The sequence below is a fragment of the Taudactylus pleione genome, unplaced genomic scaffold, assembly GCF_031769625.1.
Source record: "Taudactylus pleione unplaced genomic scaffold, aTauple2 ptg000490l, whole genome shotgun sequence".
In the NCBI taxonomy this organism is placed as follows: Eukaryota; Metazoa; Chordata; class Amphibia; order Anura; family Myobatrachidae; genus Taudactylus; species Taudactylus pleione.
The window spans coordinates 272,813-282,435 of record NW_028284892.1 but is presented as its reverse complement, the minus strand read 5'-3'; the positions used below and the strand labels follow the sequence as shown (position 1 = coordinate 282,435).

Below are 9,623 nucleotides of genomic sequence, written 5' to 3'. Positions count from 1 at the left end.
TATAATTATATATTACTGCTGCCAGTGTAAATGGTTTATTGCTATATTACATGGTGCTCCTGTTATGTCAGGTTATCCTACTAGTTATACACCGGTGATATAATTATATATTATTGCTGCCAGTGTAAATGGTTTATTGCTATATTACATGGTGCTCCTGTTATGTCACGTTATCCTACTAGTTATACACCGGTGATATAATTATATATTACTGCTGCCAGTGTAATGTAGCAATTAGTGTCACTATTATATCAGCATCCTTTGCCTTCCCCTCTGCCCCCCTGGTGCCTGTGCTGGACAGGGGCTTACATAGCTCCCAGTGTGAGTGACTGTGACATCACAATGACTGCCCCAGTACAGCAGCCATTTCTCTCTAAGCACCTGTAGTATAGCCCTGGATATCTGGGATATACATCTCTGATTAGCAGTTACTTCTGTACTTGTAGCTATTTGGAGAAATACAGATATTACTGACGACTGAATTTGCAGCGGCAGCCGGAGCTCTCAGCTCTGGCTGCTATTAGTGTAAAGCTACTTACAGATAGTCTTCATTACTGACTTGGAGACCAGATCTGTGGCCTGAAATGGCCACGGCCTCACCCCAGCAGCCTGATACCACCACCCATGAGGGGTTACAGCTACACGTGACAGGTAGGATATAAGATTAATTTCTACTTCATATTCAGCACATAGCTATATACAGGTACTGTATATGTGTATAGAAATATATTTAAATGGTAGTCAGGTTTTTATAATTGTTGTGCTTACATTACATTTACCATATAACTAATAAATGCTATGCATAGGCATGACTGCGGGTAAGACAAATGTAAGGGCTGCTGGAGGACCCATAGCACAGGCTCCACTGTACACATAGATGGCTAGATTAGAGAGAGAAGAAAAAGGCGCCCTCTAGTGTAGTAGTTAGAGTACACATCCAGTGCTAATGTGATGGTGGGATATTGCAGACTTGGAACATTATGTAAAATAGAGGACCAAGAGGGCAGGCACCCACATTACTCACATCAGCACTGGATGTGTATTCTAATCACTACACTAGAGGGCGCCTTTCTCTATAGATTTATACATGATGGAAAAACAGGTGTTGGAGAAATGACAGCCACCTGATAACAGGGAAGTCTAGGATGGGGGAAGCTTTCCTGAATGTCAGAGCTCTTATCAGTAAAGTCATCACCCACAAAAACATGACTTATATGGCTGCAGAGAAGCTCTGTTGAGTCAGCTCATCCACTTGAGCAGCGAGTTGAGAACATATTATAATATTTCTTATTTTATGCTGGAGTTTGTCAGTGACCGGTGTGATGTCATCATTTGTGATAACTCAACAAGCTTTGGGCTTTAGTATTTGGAATAGTGATGCATCTTGTCCCTAACTAGCAGAATGACAGGGTGACCTCTCCTGAGGCCTCTGCAAATATATTATACAGACCCCCAAAAGCGCAGAGAGGGGGAGCGGGTACTAATTATCTGGCCCGCAGCAGGTGCCTATGCCTGAAGGGGGAAGCGATCACACTGACAGTGCCCCCCTCTCCCCAGTGCGCAGAGCTGCAACCCCCCTTAAGCCTAAGGGGGCGTGACCACGACTCCCACAATTAGGCCATACCCCCTTTACCCAGGCTCAGAGTGTCTCTTGACGCCCCCAAAGCCACTCCCCCATAAAATAACATCAATATATCATCAAATATGTCAAGCTTGTAGAGCTGCTATACTCTTTAGGGGAGGGTGGCTGAGGACAAGGTACAAGTGTTACACACTGACAGGACACAGGTTTAGTTTTTCCTTTTTCTTCTTTTTCAGTGTCTTCGGCCAAATTCACCAAAAAGAAGCGTTGGTTTGGAGCTGCCGTGTAGGCTGAGCTGGCTGTGGGGGGAATTACCATCAGGAGGACGGCTAGTGCTAAAAGCTCTACTAACCCTACATGGGAGGAAGCGGTCACTGTGTAAGTCCTATTATCATGTAACTCTCTGATACTTCTCCTCTGTAGTTACAGGACCGGTGTGAGAGCTGGTGTCCTGCTAATCATGTAACATTAGGGGCTTGTACAGAATGGTCTTATAGTCACAGGCTCATTGCGGTAAGGCCTGATAGCTGTGCTGTACTGCTGATAGTCCTACACATAATGTAAGCGGGTGGTGGTGCTCGGCACATGGGAGTCTATGGGAGCGCTCAGTACATCATACATTATGCTACAGGGGCTGTGAGGATATTATCTGTGTGATAGTATGTGTGCAGGGATGGGAAATATAATGTCAGAGTAATGTTACTGACCAATGGACACGGAATGATAGAGCCGTGTATGTGACACAGAGTGACTGGTTATTATCTGTGTGATAGTATGTGTGCAGGGATGGGAAATATAATGTCACAGTAATGTTACTGACCAATGGACATGGAATGATATGTATGATGATCAGAGACTCTGCTGTCTGGTTACTGCAGCTTATAGGATAGGATGATATGATATATATAAAACCCCATCAGGTCTAAGGTAGAATCCAGCAGATGTTTATGTAAGAAAGTCTGCAGTTAAGCTGGGTACACACTGACGGATACATTGGCCGATCAATTGTTCGGCCAATATATCTGCTGGCTGTCAGCCAGTGTGTACCCACGATATGTCTGTGAACGTTGTCGTTCACCGACATATCGCATTGGCTGTGCTGCCCAGCCAATGGACAGATAGGTCTGCAGACCGCCCGTGCACACAGAGAGGCAGCCGCCGGGAGGGGGGCGGGACAGGCCCCCCCTCCTGCTCACCTGGACCCGCCCCTGGCCACTGGGACCTGCGGGCAGACACAGATGATGGTTGTTCAGTGTGTACGAACGACCATCATATGCAGATATATCTGTATAGTGTGTACCCACCATGAGAGATATTTACCTAAACTTTGCCCCCTCCCCCTACTTAACAATAAAATCTTTTTCTGGTGTCCTTATCTTTAGATTGAATCGCTCATCACTACTGTAGTTTTCTATCCCTCAGACAGTGTAGCCTTGAGAACCTGCAAAGAGATTACAGCCCCCAGTTGGCAAAGTGCCAGTAGGGGGCGCTGTCATTCTGATTACACCTTTGGAAGTAAGCAAAAAATATGGTAGTTGCTCAATCAGCTTAATGATATACTACAGGTGCTTGTGAAGGGCGGGGTTTACACTGAACTACAGAAAAAAGGAATTTGCCCTCCAGCACACTGCAGCTAAATCAAAAATACTTGAATCCTACATAATAATAGAAATTCAGAGGTATTGGTTACATACATTTGCAAATATATGAATAAGCGCTGGGCCGACGTCAAGGCTCCTCTATACCAGCTTCCCTAACATTAAGGGGTTCACATCCGAGAAGCAAGGCACCCCAAAAAATTCCAGCCAAGGACCATCCCCAGGGCATCACACAAAAAGGGGAAAAAAGGTGATAGTGAAGTATAAAGGATAGATGTGTAAAGATAAATCAATAAGTGTTAATGAAATGAGAGAGAATTAAAATGACATAAATAATGTACAGACGATTAGAGAAGTGAAAAAATATTCTATGTGAATTAAGTGGTGATGCCATCATAAAGATCCAGCCAGAACAAACCCGGGGGCCCCACTCTCAAACGCTCACCCCAAAATAATTATTGCTACATAATGGTAGCACCCACTCTGGGTCATATAATTACAAATTGGTGTACTGCATGATAACAGTACATATATGAGCTGAGAGCTAACTTCCCTTGGAGGTACCCCAAAAACCTCCACATGGCACTATAAGGATCAGCACCTCCTCCTAATGCTGACTCCCTTCATGCCTCCAAACTGCAAGCAAAACATATGGTAGTTGTTCAATCAGCTTAATGATATACTACAGGTGCTTGTGAAGGGCGGGGTTTACACTGAACTACAGAAAAAAGGAATTTGCCCTCCAGCACACTGCAGCTAAATCAAAAATACTTGAATCCTACATAATAATAGAAATTCAGAGGTATTGGTTACATACATTTGCAAATATATGAATAAGCGCTGGGCCGACGTCAAGGCTCCTCTATACCAGCTTCCCTAACATTAAGGGGTTCACATCCGAGAAGCAAGGCACCTCAAAAAATTCCAGCCAAGGACCATCCCCAGGGCATCACACAAAAAGGGGAAAAAAGGTGGAAGTAACCCAGACAACCGAACCAGAAGGCTGGCAGTAATGGGCGGCTCAGTCTCAGGGAATGTGACTCCGTATAGGAGAAGTTAGAGCTGTGAGGTATAATATCTAGCTACTAGGACACACCAGGAGATTGTGCTGATGAATATGATGTGTGACACTTATATATCTGTGTGCATCTGGGTCTCTCACATAGCATGCAAAGTTCTACGATACATTGGTCGCAGCTTTTTTCCATGTCAAGTTCCATTTACAGACTCAGTCACACACAGATATACAAGTGCCATATATCAGAATAAGCAGCACAGTCTCCTGATACGTCCTAGTCACATCGCATTGCGACTTAGATGCATTTTCAGAATAAAATACGCCAGACGCTAGCAGAGTTGTACGGAACCTGGCAACTCACCCCAGGCATATCACGCTGCAAAGGCGTCTTGAGGCTAGATGAGTAAGTACACATCTGTACTTGCACTCAGGACATGGAACACACTTGGAGTCTACAGGGTGTTTATCATCAGTGGGCAAATAGGCTTTGGCTGGTGATAGTTACAGATGTGCCCTCGGAGTACAGGGTAAGAGACTGGCATTTGGTATTGCAGGTGATGCTGTACGGTGTACAAGACATAGACGTGTTGGACTGGCAGAGGAACACGGTCTATCAGCACTACACACGGAACAGCAAACAGGTCATCTGGTTCTGGCAGGTAATTGACCCTACTGATAGGTCATATGTAATAATGATATTATGTTTCTGGGCATATCAGATAACTGCATTTATTATATCACTGTGTGATCTGTATGCCGTGGCCTATAATACATGTGTCTCTTATTCCATGGCTCAGTCATCACTGTGTAGCACAGGCCCATTGTCCATCCCTTTTCCTTCTGTGACAGACGATACTTAGTTTTCATGTAACACTAATGTTTCTGTAAGCATGCAGCCCATGTAATCTTACACGTGGTTATATGTAGATGGCTGTGTGTCTGTCCCAGCTCTATACTGTATGTATATATACCAGTATTTATCCTGCATCACTGTGACACAGTGACATGTACTGCGGGAGACAGGTGGTATAGAAGTCTTACCCAGCGCTAATACTATGTAATTACTTATTTACATACACACATGGTAAGTGCCTATTACCCAGCGCTTATATAATATGTAATTACTTATTTACCTACACATATAGTAAGTGCCTATTACCCAGCACTTATTATACTATGTAATTACTTATTTACCTACACACATGGTAAGTGCCTATTACCCAGCGCTAATACTATGTAATTACTTATTTACCTACACACATGGTAAGTGCCTATTACCCAGCGCTTATATAATATGTAATTACTTATTTACCTACACATATAGTAAGTGCCTATTACCCAGCACTTATTATACTATGTAATTACTTATTTACCTACACACATGGTAAGTGCCTATTACCCAGCGCTTATTATAATATGTAATTACTTATTTACCTACACACATGGTAAGTGCCTATTACCCAGCGCTTATACTATGTAATTACTTATTTACCTACACACATGGTAAGTGCCTATTACCCAGCACTTATTATAATATGTAATTACTTATTTACCTACACATATAGTAAGTGCCTATTACCCAGCACTTATACTATGTAATTACTTATTTACCTACACACATGGTAAGTGCCTATTACCCAGCACTTATTATAATATGTAATTACTTATTTACCTACACATAGTATAAGTGCTGGGTAATAGGCACTTACCATGTGTGTAGGTAAATAAGTAATTACATATAGTAAGTGCCTATTACCCAGCGCTTATTATAATATGTAATTACTTATTTACCTACACACATGGTAAGTGCCTATTACCCAGCGCTTATACTATGTAATTACTTATTTACCTTCACACATGGTAAGTGCCTATTACCCAGCGCGGTAAGTGCCTATTACTCAGCACTTATACTATGTAATTACTTATTGACTTACACACATGGAGCAAATCATTGCTATGGGATATTCCCAGTCATGCACATCTCAGTCACATCTCTGTTAGCGGCTGAATGGACATAACTGGGTGACAATGGGACATTTGCACATAGACTAAGCTTAGTGAGGGTGTGTAGGCAGATTTATAGGCTATGCAGAATGTCTGTACACAGAGATCCATCTGTTCTCTCCCAGATCTCTTGCACCAGGTATAGGGTTGGTGAAAATGTGCCCGGATAATGGTGGTGACTGTTGGAATAGGGTATACAGATAAGGGCGGTGCGATCACATAGATGTGTATAACACGGCAGATGGGCACATATATGTACAGTATTAGTACCATGCACATAGTGTCAGTGTAATTGTGGCCGTCTGGAGTGCAAATCTGAATAGGCCCCAACGTGTGACCAACCATACCTGTGTATATGATGCTGGTGATTAATCCCAACCTCTGTAACATGTTATCCCTGCAGCTATAATCGCCTGTACCTACCTCCATATAAGACCTGTGAGCAGATGAAGGCAAAGCTGCTTTTTGCTCTACGGGAGACGGAAGGTTTTGGATTTGAATGAAGAGCATAGAAACACCTGGACCCTCCTATAACATCTGTATCCTCCTGCAACACCTGGGGCCCCTTATAACTCCTGGGGCCCCTTATAACTCCTGGGGCCTCCTATAACACCTGGATCCTCCTATAACACCTGGGGCCTCCTATAACACCTGGGGCCCCCTATAACACCTGGGGCCCCTTATAACACCTGGGGCCTCCTATAACACCTGGGGTCCCTTATAACACCTGGGGCCCCTGTAACAACAACTTTCGAAGGCAATAACATCAATAAAGCGACTTCTACATCTGGTCACTTATATCTCTGTCTCCTTTTTTATTTCTCGCTCATGTGACCACATTACTGGAAAAAAACAACATGGACCAAAACAGCATTAAAAATATGAGCTGTGATGCTAAAAGCACCAACATCCAAGAAGGACTAGAAATTTACCGCCACATTCATACAGGTCATCAGACAGGAAGGCCTCCAGATCAGACCCCTATAAGTCCTGGGAACCGGAGAGAAATTATTATTTATTTCCGTTCAGTTGTTTGTTTTATTATAACAAAAAAACGCCACAATATTGTATCACATTAACACTGCAGCTGCAATGAAGATGTCAGGCAGCCATTTTATCTTCTGATGAACCAGTCTCTTCAGACAAGATGGCAGAGATACTGTATATCAGGGAGATCAGGGAATATATGTGACATACTGTATGGGGCCTTTTATCAGGAAACTCGTCTCTTATTACACTCACTGTAAGGAGAAATCATTATAGAACAGCCTTTGCCAATAATATATTTGTATATATAGATAGTAAGGTATACTGTAGTTGCAGTTAGGAAATGTAGGTACCAAAACCATAACAGTACAGTACAGAAGTAAAACCTCCAAAAAAAGACAACAAATGACAAGTAAGTGGCTACAGGTAACATACAGCAGAGCTGTCCTGAGTAAGTATTTATAAGGATACTAAACAAGGGGAACAAATCTCTGTGGGTGCAGGTGTGGTTGCCGGTAAGTTAGACAAACTGCTACTGAAAGGGGATAGATATTTTGAATAACGGAATATTCCGTATTTTGGAATAATTGCATACCATAATGAAATATCTTGGGAATGGGACCCAAATATACACACACAATGCATTTATGTGTTATATACACCTTATACACAGCCTGCAGGTCATTTTATACAATATTTAAAATAATTTTGTAGCTCAAGCAAAGTTTGTGTACATACATAAATTTCAGTTATGTTTCATATACACCTTATACACAAAGTCTGAAGGTAATTTTATACAATATTTTTAATAATTTGTGCCTAAGACAAAGTTTGTGTACATTGAACTATCAAAAATCAAAGGTTTCATTATCTCAGTCAAGCAAAAAAACTTCCGTATTTTGGAATATTTGGGTATTGGAGACTCAACCTGTAATACCATTATTTGTTATTAAACCAAGACTGCATTCTCATGAATATTGAGTTCAGCCCATAAAATGGCCGCCTCTGCTGTGTATAGGTGATAGGGTTAACTTTAATTGGCCTCACATGTCAGTTACTGAGTATTTGGTGAATTTATGCCATGAATGGGCAAAGGAAATAAAGTTGGTATATAATGTGGTTGTGGGGCGGGTCTAATAATAGTCATCTGTTTCTGTTTGTGCATTATTAGTGTGTCTTATACTTGTATCATTTGTAGATTGTGTTGTATATCCCAGCCGGCTGCTTCTATCCTGGGGAGTAAGGTCTTTATTTTCTAGTGTAAATACTCAGGTTATAAGGTGTTTCCATGTGATATATATGTGGTTGTAGTGAAATATTAATCCAAATGCACTTTTGTAATGTATAATAAAATATATATTTTGCAATAAGGTTTGTGTTTCCTAAATTATACCTGGCTCTGACTTAACCCTAAACAGCTATTACAGACTGTCCTTCTAAATGACACCTGTAAGTCGTGGATCCAGGTAACAGAATGTTTAATAGAGATGACACACTCACTAGATATAAACCTATATGGGGGAACCCTGAGTATCAATCCAGTAAGGCCTGTTTGTATGCAATAATCTAAGACAATGTAATACACAAACATTAAATATATCTGCCTACCACAATATGCAAGTGACCCATTATAGTACATTTATTATTATTAATTTAATTATTACTATTATTAGCAAGCACCCTGCTGGCACTACTCTATGCTACAAATGCTCCCAATGTATACTGCACCTGGCGTACTACAACAACCAGCATAACTCATACTCTCCAAACTGCAACTGGCAATATCTCTGCAGCCCACTGTCAGACTGGGACATGAAGTACCCACCAGGGGAAACAAATTATAGGGCCCGCTATGAAGTGTGACCAGCCACCAAAGGGGGTGTGGCCAACCATCAATGAATGACCAGCCACCAAAGGGGGTGTGGCCAACCATCAATGAATGACCAGCCACTAAAGGGGGTGTGGCCAACCATCAATGAATGACCAGCCACTAAAGGAGGAATGTTAATCCAATGATGGACATCAGTAACACCATAGTATGATAAGTACATGGAGGGTTCTGATGGCAGGTAAATGGCATGTGGAGAATTCTGATTTCATATATAATGGGCACATGAAGGATTCTGATGGCATATAAGGGGTAGGTAGGGGGATTCTGATGGCATAATTGAAGCACTTGGGAGGTCTGAGGGGCATTTAAGAAGCATGTGGACTAGTCAATCAGAATAAAATAGCGCTAAAGTGTATACAGAACTAACCGCTTCAGCAGCTGCAAAAGGAATTGTAAATCCTAAGGATGATTATCAGAAATAGAAAACAAGAGCACTGCAACTCAGTCCAATTGTGATGATGATGAAGAAGAAGGGTCAGTACTCGTAAATATAAAATAAATGCATCAATTACTGTATTAGACGTATTGCACACACTAAAATGT

The 9,623-nt window shown here is 41.8% G+C and overlaps 1 long non-coding RNA gene across 1 annotated transcript; it reads left to right on the top strand.

The window, feature by feature from the left end:
- The first annotated feature begins 1,778 nt into the window (after window positions 1–1,778).
- Window positions 1,779–7,307, top strand: LOC148502561 (uncharacterized). The gene is made up of 3 exons (XR_015869998.1): window positions 1,779–1,960; window positions 4,753–4,857; window positions 6,606–7,307. It is a non-coding gene; the product is annotated as an uncharacterized LOC148502561 (long non-coding RNA).
- The last annotated feature ends 2,316 nt before the right edge of the window (window positions 7,308–9,623 follow it).